General features: G+C 37.1%; 1 protein-coding gene across 1 annotated transcript in view; it reads right to left on the minus strand.

Annotated features, from left to right (window-relative positions):
- Positions 1-16,936, minus strand: part of ENTHD1 (ENTH domain containing 1) — a 102,294-nt gene that overhangs the window by 62,110 nt on the left and 23,248 nt on the right. The gene's annotated exons all lie outside the window — the stretch shown is intronic.

The raw sequence follows: 16,936 nt of genomic DNA on the forward strand, positions 1-16,936 counted from the left end.
ATTTTAGCAAAGCAGGAATGACAATTATAATTATTCTAATAATATTTAAAAGGACTTTATTCCTGCAGTGTGAATTTCATGTGTTCTAGGCAAAATCAGTCAGAAATGTATAGATTATTTTATAAAAAGAAAATTGAAACAAAATTTAAAAATTTAAACAAAAAAGAAATGCCAATGAAGATAAGCTGATATATCTGTTTATATACATTTGCTGAATTTAATGTTTTTGTAGTCTTAATATCACTTTCCTTCCTATGTTAATTACTATGCAAACAAAAGTATTAGCAGCAACTATATTTCAGCATATTATTGGGGACCACAAAAAGCATAAGAAATCTATCTTCAAACTGGTATGGTATATGCACACCTCTGGGGGTACTTGAAGACTTCCCAAGTCTAAGTACATAGATAGCTTTATGGGCATAGATAGCTTTAAAGGACTCAATTTCCAGATGCACAAGTTCTGTATATATTCTTACCAAAAACTGATCTGCCTGAGAATGCAACTGTGTAGAAGCATCTGGCTGGTTCTTTCCCCTTTCCCTTTCATCATCATTTTTCTCCCACTTTACAAAGAAAGACATTTTCTTTACCCATATTATTATGGTGCATCTTCCCTTAAGATACAAGCATAATTGTCTCTAAGGCTGGTATAGGGAAGCTTCCTTTAATCAAGGCATGAAAAACCCAAAGTAGAGCTTCAAAGTTTGTCCTGTCTTATACATATTTCTTTTAATCGCAAAGCATGGCACAAGCAACAGTTCTTTTGGTCCACACCAGGATGTGTGGTACTCAGATATATCACAGTGTGGAGGAGCAGGACAGTTGATAAGTCTCATCTAATATCCTTGTGCTTTCCATCCCTCAGTACTGTTGAAGAATGCATCGTTCCTGAGGAAGAGTCCCATGACAGAAGAGCACAGAAAGCATCAGAGGCAGGGGCACCTTATTTCACCAACGCAACATACTTAGGGCAAGTCTTCATGCCTTAGCTATTTATCTTAAGAAAGCTAAGGAGTGTGAATACAACCAGAGTGATGTCTGGTTACATGTTTATTTAAATAATGTTAGATGTTTTCTGAAAGAAACTTTAAATCTGATTCTACTGGTTGTTTTCACAATGAGGGCCGACTTTGACAACTAGGTAAATATGGTAAATATTCTCCAATAATTGAATGAAACAAATCTGCAGTTTTGAAGACTTGATGAAAATTCATTTAAAGCATATGACACAATAAAATCACTTTCTCAAAAAATTTTGTATTGACGGGTACACTGCAATTAGTGTTTTTATATTCCCCACACATTCTGAGTATATTGGGTTAAATTAAAACGTAACCAGAATAATTAATAGTCATTTGATAAATTTTAGCAAAAGGTTTTTGGTATTATTTCCAGAAATGGAGAACGTAAATTGTTCCCAATGACTGTTTAACAAATCTTTTTCTAAGTGGGGTGTTTCCAATCCTTTGCTTTCAACAACATTAAAGAAAGATCTAATCAAGTTAACAGTTGACAAGAGATGAAAAACATTTTCATAATACATCACTATATAATTTTTGGCATATTATTTGGAAAGAATTCATAAAATTGATTGACATTGCTATAATAAAACACCTTCTATTCCCCACCCAATTTTAGGTGAACAAATCTTCTGAGCATTTACATCTCTAAAAATGTAAAACAGAAACAGAATTTATGCTGAACCCTGTTTATTTCAAGGAATAAGTAATATTCATATATGGGTAAATGAACAGTTCCATGTAGCTCATAAAAAATATGTCTTTCCAATAAAATTTTATTCTTTATGTTTAGTAAGTACTTAACCACATTTATGTGGTTGTTTCTTTTTTAAAATTTTTTTTTATTTATTTATTTTTGGCTGTATTGGGTCTTCGTTGCTGCGCATGGGCTTTCTTTAGTTGCATCAAGCGGGGGCTACTCTTCGTTGCGGTGCACGGACATCTCATCGCGGTGGATTCTCTTGTTGCGGAGCACGGGCTCTAGGCGAGCAGGCTTCAATAGTTGTGGCACGTGGGCTCCGTAGTTGTGGCACGCGGGCTCTAGAGCGCAGGCTCAGTAAGTTGTGGCGCACGGGCTTAGTTGCTCCGTGGCATGTGGGATCTTCCCGGACCAGGGCTCGAACCCATATCCCCTGCATTGGCAGGCAGATTCTTAACCACTGTGCCACAAGGGAAGCCCCCATTTATGTGGTTTTGATCGACTCTGTACTAAAAATAATTGTAACAGTAAGTCAATCTAGAAGAGCTACTTTGCCACTTAAAGCCTCTGGTCACAGACAATTTAGAAAAATAATTTCAATTTATATACATATTTTATGTAGAGACAACTTTCAAGCATAAACATACTTTCTATCAGGATAAAATTCTGTGAGGGATGTGGAATAGATATGACTTCAAGGAGAAAAGGGAATGATGTACAATGTCCAATAATTAAAGAAGACCATGTATTGTTTCAAATGAATGACTACAGATATGAATCACAATAGTATTTATACTCCTTTAGATGCTCTTAAAAGACTCATGAAAGTTTTGCTTGTTTTCTTTTCTTTTGTCTTTAATGTCAATATTTTGAATTATATCCTTTGCATTTACTATACTTAAGACAAAATTTCACACGTCAGCTAAAAACATATGAGGAGGCATATAATTTTTCAAAATCATTTTAGGAATTATACAAGAAAAATAGCCTGGTCCTTGCCTTCAAAAAGTTTATAGCCTGACTAGTGAGATAAGTCTAACATACAGAGACTTATAGGAAAAAATTAGAAGAGAACAATTACAGGTCAAACTTTCTTAAAATAACTAACTTTAGGAATAGAAATTCTAAGGAGGAAAAAAATCAATGTGTACCAGAGTAATCAGAAAGAGCCTCAAACAGGAAGTAAAATGTGAAGAAGGCTTTGAAGGATGGCTAGGATCCTGATAAATACAGAGGGAGAAATGATTCCAAGCAGAAGGAACTACATGGGCAAAAGGAGCAAGTATGATATAAGATAAAGATGCTGAAGAATAAGAACTTTGCATTTATGGCTCTAACTTTTCATTTTCTTGTAACTTCACATGAAAATGAATAATTAAAGTGAGCTTATTTTGGACTTGGAGATTTTATAAGTAATACCGGCAAACAGCAGTAGTTTGAGGCTTAGATCATCTATGTACTTTCAAGTGATTTAACGAGGAACTATCTTTATTATCACTCTTTGAGCATTCAGCAACGAATTATCCTTGAAATGATATGGACTTAAGTTTTAGACATCACAGAAGTAGATTAATAAAAATTTCAGGAAGTCAATTGTGAAGTAAAGTGTGAGGAAAACTGAAGAATAGTAAGGATTGTGAAAGAAAAAAATATCTTGCATATTTGGAGATGCATTTTAGCCTAGAATAGCTAAAATGTTTTAAGCCTATAATAAATTATCTTATGGAGCAAGAAGGAAGGCAGTTAGAATATACTGAGTGTACAGAAATTCATTTAGAAATTTATTTTAGCATCAGCACAACACTGGAAGTGAGGTGTGCTTAATTAAATTAGGTGATTACACAACATTGCTTTCTGGGTTTTCACAAGCAAGTGGAGGGGGAGAACACACTTCACACATTTAGTTCCTTAGTGGAAATGAAGTACCCTGTATATCACAAGCTATTTATCAATCAAGACTGTGAAGTCACAGTCAAGGAGTACTAGTATGTGAATGAGAAACCTCAAAGGAAAAAGCGAAGACGCTGCAGGAAACGATGCTATTGAGTCATTCGAAGATGAGTGCTTAGATACCACGGCTGTAGGTACTTGGCAGAAGCTATCTGGAGAGAAGCTATAGACCTCATTGAGCCTGTATCACTAGATAATACCACAAAGCAGAACGGGTGAACCCTTTGATATTTCTCAGATGAGATACCAAACTGACGTTCAAACTCTCAGACATTAACGATGTGACAGCACATTTTGGAGTTGAAACCCTCCATAAATACCCAAACTGTTCCATGTATTATTTAGCATCTACTAGACATTGTTGCTATGTATTGACAGTGTCCTTTTAGGTGTAATTGAAGTAAACTAAGTCATTTACCTAACAAAATTAACTTTTAAAAATGAACAAGTATATCTATCATAGAAAACATTCAGTGGCCTAATGAAGAACTGATAAGACTTCAAAGCCTCATAGTGATTAAGTTTGTATTTAACTTTTGCAGAATCATGAGTTTGGAACCTTAACAATTTCATTATCTTGGAGCAAACTTACAGAAAAGATGCAAGAATAGCACAAAGAATTCTCATCCAGATCCACCAATTGTTAACATTTTGTCCCATTTGCTTTATAATTCTCTCCTCATTTATGTACGTATCTTTGTCCTATATCATAAATCTTGAGGCAAAGCCATTGTTGTAGGTTGGATTCTCCAGGAAACAGACTCCGAGACCCAGATCTGTACGAGGGGATTCACTAGGGAGTACTCTCAGAAACCACATCTGGGAGTAGGGAGGGAGGCAGGACTGGGCCAAGGGAGAAATTCAACTGGGATGCGTTTGCAGCAGAGGCCTCAGCCAATCCTACTAGGAGCTCTGGGGCTGGAATGGCTCTTCACCGTTGTCCTGCCTTGAAGCAAAGGGGACGGCCCACTTCCATAAGTCATTGAAAGTAGGTTCTCTCAGGGATGGGGCATGATCTTAGGTAAAGAGGCTTTCTTTACCTGTTGGGAATTTGAAGAGAAGGACTCAGCTGAGACCCCTCGGGCACCAAGTCTCCCAGCTGCCGAGGGAATAAGTGCCTTGATCTTGAAGTGGGAATGTGGAAAACGCCACAGCATCCACTACATACGGCACCTCTATTATTCTGCTTTATTACTCTGCTCCTATTTACTCATGACAAATACTTCAGAGGTACAGGAGATAGGATGTGAGTATGATAAATCTTTTTTGAAAGGTGAATTTTTAAATTAGTGGGGAAAAGCATGTTTTTTTAAAAAAATGAAAACAGAGAAAGGATAAAGAATAAGAAAGCAGAGATGTTTAAGTAGATTTTTTAAATTAAATTGGAAATAGGTAGCTAATAAATAATGAGAAAGGACAAATTTTGTTTCAGGAGATCTTTTTGTTTGTTTTTGTTTTTGCAAAGTAGCATTTTATTTTCTAACTGGATCTTCGCCGGAAAACACATTCCATGAGCTAAAAATCTTGGACACTGGCCTAATGACAAACTTCCTAATAACGGTAATTAAAAGTTCCTTTGAAAGTATAACCTCTTTCTTGAGTCATATTATTCTGGGAAAAATGAAGGGTGGATGAGTATGTGTAGAAATCAGGTCTTCAGTTGTCAAAATCTGAGTTGTACACGGAGAGAAAGCAGTAGGGGAAAGGCGCACTCCCCCAGGCCTGAGCTCAGACGGCGCCACTTTCCTCCTCTGGATCTGAGCCCCGGTTCTGCTGCCATTCCTCACCCCCTTGATGCCCTGAGGCTCTGGGCGGAGGGAGGGGCCGCAGCTGTGGAGGCCGGTGTGTGCACAGGGAGCACCCAAACGCCTGTGGCTGAGCAGCTGCAGCTGCGCCCGGGGCCACCCCGCCCTGCGCCTCACCCCAGAGCCAGGCTCTGCTTGCCGGACCCTCAAAGAAGCAACATAGGGTCAGGAGGGACTCAGGCCACGATGCCCAGAAGCAAGAAAGCCTTAGTCTCACAGGACCTCAGCACTCCAAACCCTCTATGGCTGCTGTTTTGTATGTTTCAGGAGATCTTAAAAAGGGAGTTGAGGCAATTTTATTTCAGCATTTTGCTAACAATAGCATACAAAATTTGAGACACTGCCAGTAGTTCTTACTCAATAATAATGGTAAACAGGAAAACCCACAACTGTATTATATACTCAGCTACAGGGACAAGAAGAAATGAACAGTCCCTACAAAAGCAAGTCTAAATATTCAGTAGCTGACTCCTGAGTTAAGGTAACAGAGTAAAGCTGCAATACAGAGTTTCCATCACAAAATATTGAATACTTAATGAGATGTTTTTCTTAAAAGTCAAAACTAATCCAGAGGCAGAGTCAAGATGGCAGTGTGGGAAGATGCAGAGTTAGCATCTCCCCACAACTAGGGCGACTGCCAGCCGCTGGTGGGGAACTCTGACGCCCAAGGAGACGGGAGGAACCCCAGAGTGAACCGGCAGGACATGGGGGGACTCAGGGGGGAGGAGAAGTGGAGGCCAGACAGGGTCGGCACCCCTAAGGCTGGGGAGATCAGGAGAGGCAGGTGGGAGGGCCCTCCAGGAGGAACGGGAGAGAAGTGGAGGGTGATTGCCCTGCCCACTCGAGTCCAGGAAGCCTGCTGGGCTCCCAGGTGAGGTCCCCTGCCCTCTGAGACCAGGCGTGAGGGGCACGCCTCGGCCCCTTCTGTTCCTTGAGCCTAAGCCCCACCTCCCACACCCCTCAGGGCCTTTTCCAGCCTTGTGGGTCCTAAGCATAGGCCCCAGCCACCACGCAAATCTCGCCCTTGCTTAGGCCCCGCCCTCCACAGTCAAGGCCTCCCCCCCTTTTTTTTCTTTTCCCTCCTCCTCTTTTTTACTATTGTGGTACTGATGTACGTTCCAGTTGTTGATTCATCTATATTTTTATTTTTATATTCTTTCCAACATATCTGGTAGTTTCCTAGTCTAATTTTTTTACTTTGTTATTGTTCTTTTTTTTTTTTTTTGCCGCCCCACATGGCTTGCGGGATCTTGGTTCATGAGCTGGGGGTTGGGTCGAAGCTGTTGCAGTGGGAGCTCTGAATCTGAACCACTGGACTAACAGGGAACCTCAGACCCCAGGGAATGTTCATTGGAGTGAGGTCTCACGAAGTTCCTCATCTCAGCACCAAGACCCAGCTCTACCCAATAGCGTACAAACTCCAGTGTTAGAAGTCTCGAGCCAAACAACCAGTAAGACAACCCCATTCATAAAAAAAGAAAAAGAAAAAAAAAGAGACAGCAAAAAAATATGTCACAGATGAAGGAGCAAGGTAAAAACCTATAAGACCAAATAAATGAAGAGGAAATAGGCAATCTACCTGAAAAAGAATTCAGAGTAATGATAGTAAAGATGATCCAGAATCTCGGAAATAGAATGGAGGCACGGATTGTGAAAATACAAGAAATGTTTAACAAAGATCTAGAAGAACTAAAGAACAAACAGAGATGAACAACACAATAACTGAAATGAAAAATACACTAGAAGGAATCAATAATAGAATAACGGAGCCAGAAGAACAAATAAGTGAGCTGGAAGATAAAATGATGGAAATAACTGCCAAGGAGCAGAATAAAGAAAAAAGAATGAAGAGAATTGAAGACAATCTCAGAGACCTCTGAGACAACACTAAATGCATCAACATTCGAATTATAGGGGTCCCAGAAGAAGAAGAGGAAAAGAAAGGGTCTGAGAAAATATTTGAAGAGATCACAGTCAAAAACTTCCCTAACATGGGAAAGGAAATAGTCACCCAAGTCCAGGAAGCACAGAGAGTCCCATACAGGATAAACCCTAGAAAAAACACACCAAGACACATGTTAATCAAACTAACAAAAGTTAAATTCAAAGAAAAAATATTAAAAGCATCAAGGGAAAAACCAAAAATAACATATAAAGTAGTTCCCATAAGGTTATCAGCTGATTTTTCAGTGGAAACTCTGCAGGCCAGAAGGGAGTGGCAGGATATACTTAAAGTGATGAAAGAGAAAAACTTACAACCAAGATTACTCTACCTAGCAAGGATCTCATTCAGATACGATGGAGAAGTCAAAAGCTTTTGAGACAAGCAGAAGTTAAGAGAATTCAGCACCACCAAACCAGCTTTACAACAAATGTTAAAGAAAATTCTCTAGGCAGGAAACACAAGAGAAAAAGACCCACAAAAACAAACCCAAAACAATTAAGAAAATGGTAATAGGAACATACATATGGATAATAAACTTGAATGTAAATGGATTAAATGCCTCTACCAAAAGACACAGACTGACTGAATGGATACAAAAACAAGACCCATATGTATGCTGTCTACAAGACACCCACTTCAGACCTAGGGACACATACAGACTGAAACTGAAGGGATGGAAAAAGATATTGCATGCAAATGGAAATCAAAAGAAAGCTGGAGTAGCAATACTCGTATCAGATAAAATAGACTTTAAAATAAAGAATGTTACAAAAGTTAAGGAGGGACACTACATAATGATCAAATGATCAATCCAAGAAGAAGATATAACAATTATAAATGTTTATGTACCAATATAGGAGCACCTCAATACATAAGGCAAATGCTAGCAACCATGAAAGGAGAAACTGACAGTAATACAATAATAGTAGGGGACTTTAACACCCCACTTACACCAATGGACAGGTCATCCAAACAGAAAATAAATAAGGAAACACAAGCTTTAAATGACACAATAGGCCAGATAGATTTAATTGATATTTACAGAACATTCCACCCAAAACTGGCAGAATACACTTTCTTCTCAAGTGCACACAGAACATTCCCCAGGATAGATCACATCTTGGGTCACGAATCAAGCCTCAGAAAATTTAAGAAAATTGAAATCGTATCAAGCATCTTTTCTGACCACAGCTATGAGATTGGAAATTGGTTACAGGAAAAAAACTGTAAAAAACACAAATACATGGAGGCTAAACAGTGTGCTACTAAATAACCAAGAGATCACTGAAGAAATCAAAGAAGAAATTTAAAAATACCTAGAAACACATGACAATGAAAACACGACGGCCCAAAACCTATGGGGTGCAGCAAAAGCAGTTCTAAGAGGGGAGTTTATAGCAATTCAATCTCACCTCAAGAAACAAGAAAAATCTCAAATAAACAATCTAACCCTACACTTAAAGCTACTAGAGAAAGAAGAACAAAGAAAACCCTAAGTCAGTAGAAGGAAAGAAATCTTAAAGATCAGAGCAGAAATAAATGAAATAGAAACGAAGAAAACAATAGCAAAGATCAATAAAACTAAAAGCTGGTTCTTTGAGAAGATAAACAAAATTGATAAACCATTTGCCAGACTCATCAAGAAAAAGACGGAGAGGACTCAAATCGATAAAATTAGAAATGAAAAAGGAGAAACCACAACTGACACTGCAGAAATACAAAGGATTGTAACAGACTACTACAAACAACTATAGGCCAATAAAACGGACAACCACGGAGAAATGGACAAATTATTGGAAAGGTACAATTTTCCAAGACTGAACCAGGGAGAATTAGAAAATATAAACAGACCTATCACAAGTAATGAAATTGAAACCGTAATTAAAAATCTTCCAACAAACTAAAGTCCCAGACCAGATGGCTTCACAGGCAAATTCTATCAAACATTTAGAGAAGAGCTAACACTGATCCTTCTCAAACTCTTCCATAAAATTGCAGAGGGAGAAACACTCCCAAATTCATTCTACGAAGCCACCATCACCCTGATACCAAAACCAGAAAAAGATATCACAAAAAAAGAAAACTATAGGCCAATATTACTGATGAACATAGATGCAAAAATCCTGAACAAAATACTAGCAAACAGAATCCAACAGCACATTAAAAGGTTCATACACCATGATCAACTGGGATTTATCCCAGGGGTGCAAGGATTCTTCAATATTTGCAAATTAATCAATGTGATACACCACATTAACATATTAAGGAATAAAAACCATACGATCATCTCAATAGATGCAGAAAAAGCTTTTGACAAAATTCAACACCCATTTATGATAAAAACTCTCCAGAAAATGGGCATAGAGGGAACCGACCTCAACATAATACAGGCCATATATGACAAACCCACAGCAAGCATCATACTCAATGGTGAAAAACTGAAAGCATTTCCATTAAGATCAGAAACAATACAAGGATGTCCACTCTTGCCACTCTTATTCAACACAGTTTGGAAGTCCTAGCCACAGCAATCAGAGAAGAAAAAGAAATAAAAGGAATACCAATTGGAAAAGAAGTAAAATTGTCACTGTTTGCCAATGACATGACACTATACATAGAAAATCCTAAAGATGCCACCAGAAAACTACTAGAACTAATCAATGAATTTGGTAAGGTGGCAGGATACAAAATTAATGCACAGAAATCTCTGGCATTCCTATACACCAACAACGAAAAATCAGAAAGAGAAATTAAGGAAACACTCCCATTTACCACTGCAACAAAAAGAATAAAATACCTAGGAATAAACCTGCCTAAGGAGGCAAAAGACGTGTACTCAGAAAACTATAAAACACTGATGAAAGAAATCAAAAATGACATAAACAGATGGAGAAATATATCATGTTCTTGGGCTGGAAGAATCAATATTGTGAAAATGAATATACTACCCAAAGCAATTTACAGATTCAATGCAATCCCTATCAAGCTACCAACGGCATTCTTCACAGAATTAGAGCAAAAAATTTTACAATTTGTATGGAAACACAAAAGACTCTGAATAGCCAAAGCAATGCTGAGAAAGAAAAATGGAGTTGGGGGAATCAGCTGCATAGCACAGGGAGATCAGCTGGGTGCTTTGTGATGACCTAGAGGGGTGGGATAGGGAGGATGAGAGGGAGGCTCAAGAGGGAGGGGACATAGGGACATGTGTATGCATATGGCTGATGTGCTTTCTTGTGCAACAGAAGCTAACACAGTATTGTGAAGCAATTATACTCCAATAAAGATCTATTAAAAAAATATATTAGAAACCATCAAAACTGCTTTATCAAGGGATTTTGCCCTCTTTTTTAAGAGCCTACGTGCACAACTACCCTCAGTGGGATAGGGAGGGTGGGAGGGAGGGGATATTGGGATATATGTATACATATAACTGATTCACTTTGTTGTACAGCAGAAACTAACACAACATTGTAAAGTGATTATACTCCAAAAAAGATGAAAAAAGAAAAAAAAAAAGCTAATCCAAAAAATTTACAGTAGCAATCTGACATGGAAACAGATGTACCTAAAGGTAATTTTAAAAGAAAAAAATAAATAACTGGTGGCCAAGGAAAGAAACAAAATCTAGGACATCCCCTCTCTCCCAAAGGTGATACCGATGAGTTGACAAGATTCTGAGATTTCTCATCAATATTCTCATATCTGGAAAAAAAAAGGGAACTGAATGGACAATGCTATTTTCCTTCCTTATGACTGAAAAGAGGTGCCTAGTCAGAGCTGCCTAAGCATCAGCAGATGTAAAGAAATGACCTGGCAACTAAACAAATATATTCCAGTAGAAAAAAAGAAAAGAGACGAGGAGGAAGAGAGCGAGAGATGGTATGCAAAAAAAAAAAAAAAAAAAAGATTCCAAATGTAGAAGAAAATGTAGCACAAGGAACAGAAGGAAATTCCTCACAATATGGCATTAGATGGTTTTTGAAATTATTGTAAATTGTGTTTTCATATATTTCATTTTATAATTGTTTGTTGCTACTATATAACATCACAGCGTTAAGCATTAAAAAAATGTTTCCTGGCCTTACATATTTCCTCCTCTCTTTTAGGAAATGCTTTCCATATCTCCTTCCTATTTTTCAAATGGGCTGTTCTTCTTGTTTTTTGGTTTTTTTTTTGCAGTACGCGGGCCTCTCACTGTTGTGGCCTCCCCCGTTGCGGAGCACAGGCTCCGGACGCACAGGCTCAGCGGCCATGGCTCACGGGCCCAGCCGCTCCGCGGCATGTGGGATCTTCCCAGACTGGGGCACGAACCCGCATCCCCTGCATCGGCAGGCGGACTCTCAACCACTGCACCACCAGGGAAGCCCTGTTCTTCTTGTTTTATAGGGATTCTTTATATATTCTGGAAACTAATCCTTGTCAGTTATACGTGTCACAAAATTTTCTCCTAGTTTGTGACTATCTTTTTCACTTTTTTATATGGTGTTTTTTGATGAGGAGAAAATTCTTAAATTTAATATAGTTTTATTAGTTTTCTATTGCTGCCAAAAATTACCACAAACTTAGTGGCTCAAAACAACACCTATTTATTATGTCACAGTTCTGTAGGTCAGAAGCCCAGGCAGGCTTGACTGGGTTCTCTGCTTTGAGTCTCACAAGGCCAAAATCAATGTGTCAGCCAAGCTGGACTTTCATCTGGAGACTGAGGGGAAGAAAACACTTCCAGGAGCATTCAGGTGGTCGGCAGAATTCAGTTTCTCACGGTTGTAGGACTGAGGTTCCCATTTCCTTGCTGGGTGGCAACCAGGGATCACTCTCAGCTTCTAGAAACCATTTACCTTCCTCATCACTGCATCTTCAAGCCAGTAAGGGTGCATCAAATCCTTCTCACTCTTGGAATCTCTCTGACTTCTTCTAACACCAGCTCGAGAAAACTCTGCCTTTAAAGGGTTCACGTGGTTACATTAAGTCCACCTGGATACTCCCTTTTTGACATATAATGTAACATAATCATGGGAGTGATAATTCATCATACTTCACAGGTTATGCTCACATTCAAAGGGGAAGGCATTAAATAAAGGTAGGGTCATTGGGGTTTATTCACAGAATTCTGCCTACCACAATAGTCAAAGTTATAAATACTTTTTTTAAAATATTTTGATCATTTTTGGTTATGTTTAAGAAATTCTTCCCTATCCCAATGTGAAAAAGATATTCTCCTATATTTTCTTCTAACATTTTGAAGTTTTATTTTTTCACTTTTAAGTTCTTAATTCCTCCAGGATTTGTTCTTGTGCATGATACGAGGTAGAGACCTAATTTCATTTTTTTCAATATGGATAAATAATTTCTCTGGTATTATTTATTAAGCAGTTCATCCTTTCCCCACCAATGTGAAACGCCACCTCTGTCATACACTAAGATAACATAGTTAACCTGGGTCTGTTTTCAGGGCTCTATAGTTTGTTCCATTGGCCATGCACCCATCCCTGCATCAATACCACACTACCATGATTACTGTTGCTTTATTCTTGTTATCTAGAAAGGCAAGCTCTCCACCTTATTCTTCTTCAGGAACATTTTGGATATGCTTGAGCTTCTGATCCTTTCAGATAAATTTTTGGAATCAGCTGATCAAATTCAATTTTTGAATCCTTTGGGACTTTGATTGTAAATGCACTGAATCAGTGATTCTCAACTGGGGGCCCCCAGGGGACATTTGACAATGTCTGCAGACACTTCTGGTTCTCACAAAAGGAAGGGATGTGTGCTAATAGCATCTAGTGGGTAGAGGCCAGAGATAATGCTGAACATCCTACACTGCACAGGACAGTCCCCACATCAAAGAATTATCTGACTTAAAATGTCAATAGTACCAAGCTTGAGAAACCCTCCACTAAATTTATGCAATTTGGAGACAACTGATACTTAATATTTTTGATTATTTCAATAAACAATTTATTTTGACCTTACAGCCAGCCATTTTGCTAAAACTCTCTTATTATTTCTAATATGTCTGTAGATCTTTTCAAGTTTTCTTGAAATCTTTTCATCTGCAAATAAATTTTGAAAATCTTTTCATGAAAGATTTGAAATAATCTTTTCATCTGCAAATATGAAAATCTTTTCATCTGCAAATAAATTTATTTCTTCCATTTCAATACTTACGTTTTAAATTTCACTTACTTGTTTTATTGTCATGGCTAGAACCTCCAGTATAAAACTGAACAGAAGGAGAATGGGAACTTTTTCTTCTACCTGATTCTAAATAGAATACCTCCACATTCAAACGTATGGAAATTTTTTATTTACGTTTTTAATACTCAAACTAAATTGCATTTTTGCTAGAAAAAGTGCTCTGCATGTTAAGACTTTCTTTATAACATATAATCAATTATAAAATCCATACTTTAAAAAATGTTTTATTTACTTGACCTATCAAAAATTGAGAGATTTTGAAATCATCTACTATAATGGTAGATGTTTCCATTTCTTCCTGTAGTTCTACCAATTTTTGCTTTATATACTTTGAAGTTATTTTATTGGTTATATTCACATTTAGAAATGTTATGTCTTCCTGGGGAATTAAACCTTTTATCATTCTCGTTAATAATGCTCTTGGCTTTAAATTCTACTTTGTCTGATATTAATGTAGCTATACTAGCTTCCTTAGTATAATGCCTGGTTTATCTTTTTCCACCCATTTGCTTTCAACCTTTATGTGAACTTATGCTTGCAGCATATATATATATCTGGATTTATTTTCCCCCAATTTGATAATCTCTGCCTTTTAACAGATGAATTTAACCCACTGATATTTATTGTGATTATTAATATATTTGGACTAATTTCTACCATTTTACTTTTTTATTTCCATTTGCTCCACTTTATCTACGCTTCTTACCCTTTATAAAATTAAAAAATATTTTTCATTCCATTTTTTTCTTGCTACTTTGGATTTACACACTCTACTTCTCTTCTTTTAGCATTTACCCTTGAAAGTTTATCATGCACATTTGCCTTTAAATGTTTAACATCAAATAATATTCTTACCCATTTCTCAAAATATACAAGGAACTTAGAATACTATAATTCTGTAGAGCCACTCCCATGGTTATCCACTACTTTAGCTGTCTTTTTTTTAAACTCGAAAGTTAGACATTATTATTTTACACAGAAAGTGTTTATTTTATTTTATATACATGTTGACTATTTGTTAATCACACACCCTTACATCTCCAACCATTCTTCTGGAATAATTTTCCTTCTCTTTGAAGTATATTCTTTAATTATAGGTCTCATGGTGGTAAACTCTCAGTTTTTGTACTTATCTGAGAATGACTATTTCACCCTCAGCCTTGAATGATAGTTTTGCTGAGCACACAAATATAGTCTGTTATTTTCTCTCTGCACTGTGAATATATTGTATCACTGTCCTTCTGCCTCCATTGTAATGGATGAGAAGAGTTTACTTTTACTGGCATGGTAATTGTCATTCCTCTGTAGATGTATCCTCTATGTCTAAACATTGCTTTCACATTTTCTATTTACATTGGATATATCCTCTAGTTCACTAAATTAGGTTTTTTATTTCGATGGTATTTCTCATTTCTGTAAGTACCCATTTTTCAAATTCATACATTCATTCCTAATAATCTTTTTCTTTTTGAAGTAAAACAGTTTTAATTCTTAAGAGTTTAGTTCAGCCCAAGAACCCAGGCTGTGAGAGACATAACTGACATTTGAATAATTGGATTAATTTAGAAAAGTGCAAGTCTGGTTTTGACAGTTGTGCTTTTGTATATTTCTTTTTTAAAGATTTTATTTTTTAGAACAGTTTTAGGTTTAGAACAAAATTGAGAGGGAGGTACAGACATTTCCCATATACCTCCTGCTCCACACATGGATAGCCTCCCCCATTATCAACACTGTGATTACATCCTTTATTTATTTAAATATTTAAATACATAGTTCTTCTACATTATGTATTCAACCTTTCTAATATCTACAGTCTGTGGGGGACTAGATATGTTCTTTGCTAATTACTTTCTCCTGTGTTTGGTGAAACAGATTGTGAGCTCATTGCCTGACTTTAATTGGTGGGAATCCTATGGACCTAACTTGTGAATTGAACACGTTTTCTTCTTGCAGAGAGAACTACCCAGAATCAATTCAGCCCCCTCTTGAGGGTCTGGGTTCAGCACAGTAATCCCATGCTTTCCTTCCCAATGCTAACGGCAGGCCCAAAATTCATTTTCTTAACTACTAATAACTGCCCTTAAGCAACTCAACCTCTGCAGTCACCTGCAGTGTCCCACAGGCACCAGCTCCAAGTCACTTTCACCTGAGCTCACATGTCCTGTTCTTATTTCATTTACTTAATTTAATTAATTAATTAAAAATTTTAGAAGGAGAGATCCTTAGGGACTTCCCATACCTCTGGTGAGGCCAGAAATGTCTCAGTGTATCATTTCTAGTCTTTGATTGTTGTGCAATAAATGAGTTTCTTGGAGCTCCTAGTAAGTGTTATTGCCAGAAGTAGACCTGAAATATGTGTAGTGAAACTTAGCATCTAGTACAATTCCATTTTTATAAAAACAATTTCTTTCTAGTTATTCATCTTTATACCTATATGTATGAATGGATAGAAAGATGCCTAGAATTTATGTTCATCTGATATTAATTATGGCTATTTCTCAGTGATGGGATTGGAAGTGACTAATTCTTTACAATGGGCCTGTATTTCTTTTTTTTACAAGAGGGATTTTTCTGAAACAAAAACAAAAGAAGAAAAATAAGCAGACTAGAAGCAAATATTCTAAGATGTTAACAGCAGTTGGTTTAGGGTGGGTAGGGGTATAAGTTATTATTATTTTCTTTTTTATACATTTGTCTTTAAATTAAAAAAAAATCACTGCTTGAACATTCACCAACGTAAATGTTTTAGTAGCAACCACCATTTGTACCATAAGTCCTGCCATTGAGACTGTATGTGATAAGGCAACCAAGTACGACTCTACATCAAGTCTCTAAGTACAAAGTTCACTGTGGGAAGTAATATCAACACTGGTGTTTTGCTTATAAAAGTATGACAACTGATTAGCAGCTGTGTGATACTTCTCCAGTAAGATGGTGATCTTGACACATGTTATTTTGGTAGGATGGTAAGAACTCAAGCCTGACTGGGTTCAAGAACGAACAGAAAAAGAGAAATTGAGCATAGCAGGGTTTTTTTGAGAGTTGAGATGAAAAGGGGCACAGAGAAATGGGGTAATAATTGGAGGGGAATATGGGGTCAAGAGAAGGTTTTGTTTTAAGATGGAGGATCATACGCATGTGCTTGATTAAAGGACATTATGGATTATATGATCTAGTTTTAGCTGAAATAATCTTCACCAATGGACAAGTGGTTTAGAGATTCACATAGTGAAATGATGCCGGATTGAAAATAATGCCAAAATGCAACAGCAATGAACAAGAAAATGGCAGAGTCTACACTTCTAGCCACAGT

Source organism: Delphinapterus leucas, chromosome 11 (assembly GCF_059928025.1).
Source record: "Delphinapterus leucas isolate spDelLeu-1000000601 "Yukka" chromosome 11, BTC_Dleu_Yukka2, whole genome shotgun sequence".
Taxonomy (NCBI): Eukaryota; Metazoa; Chordata; class Mammalia; order Artiodactyla; family Monodontidae; genus Delphinapterus; species Delphinapterus leucas.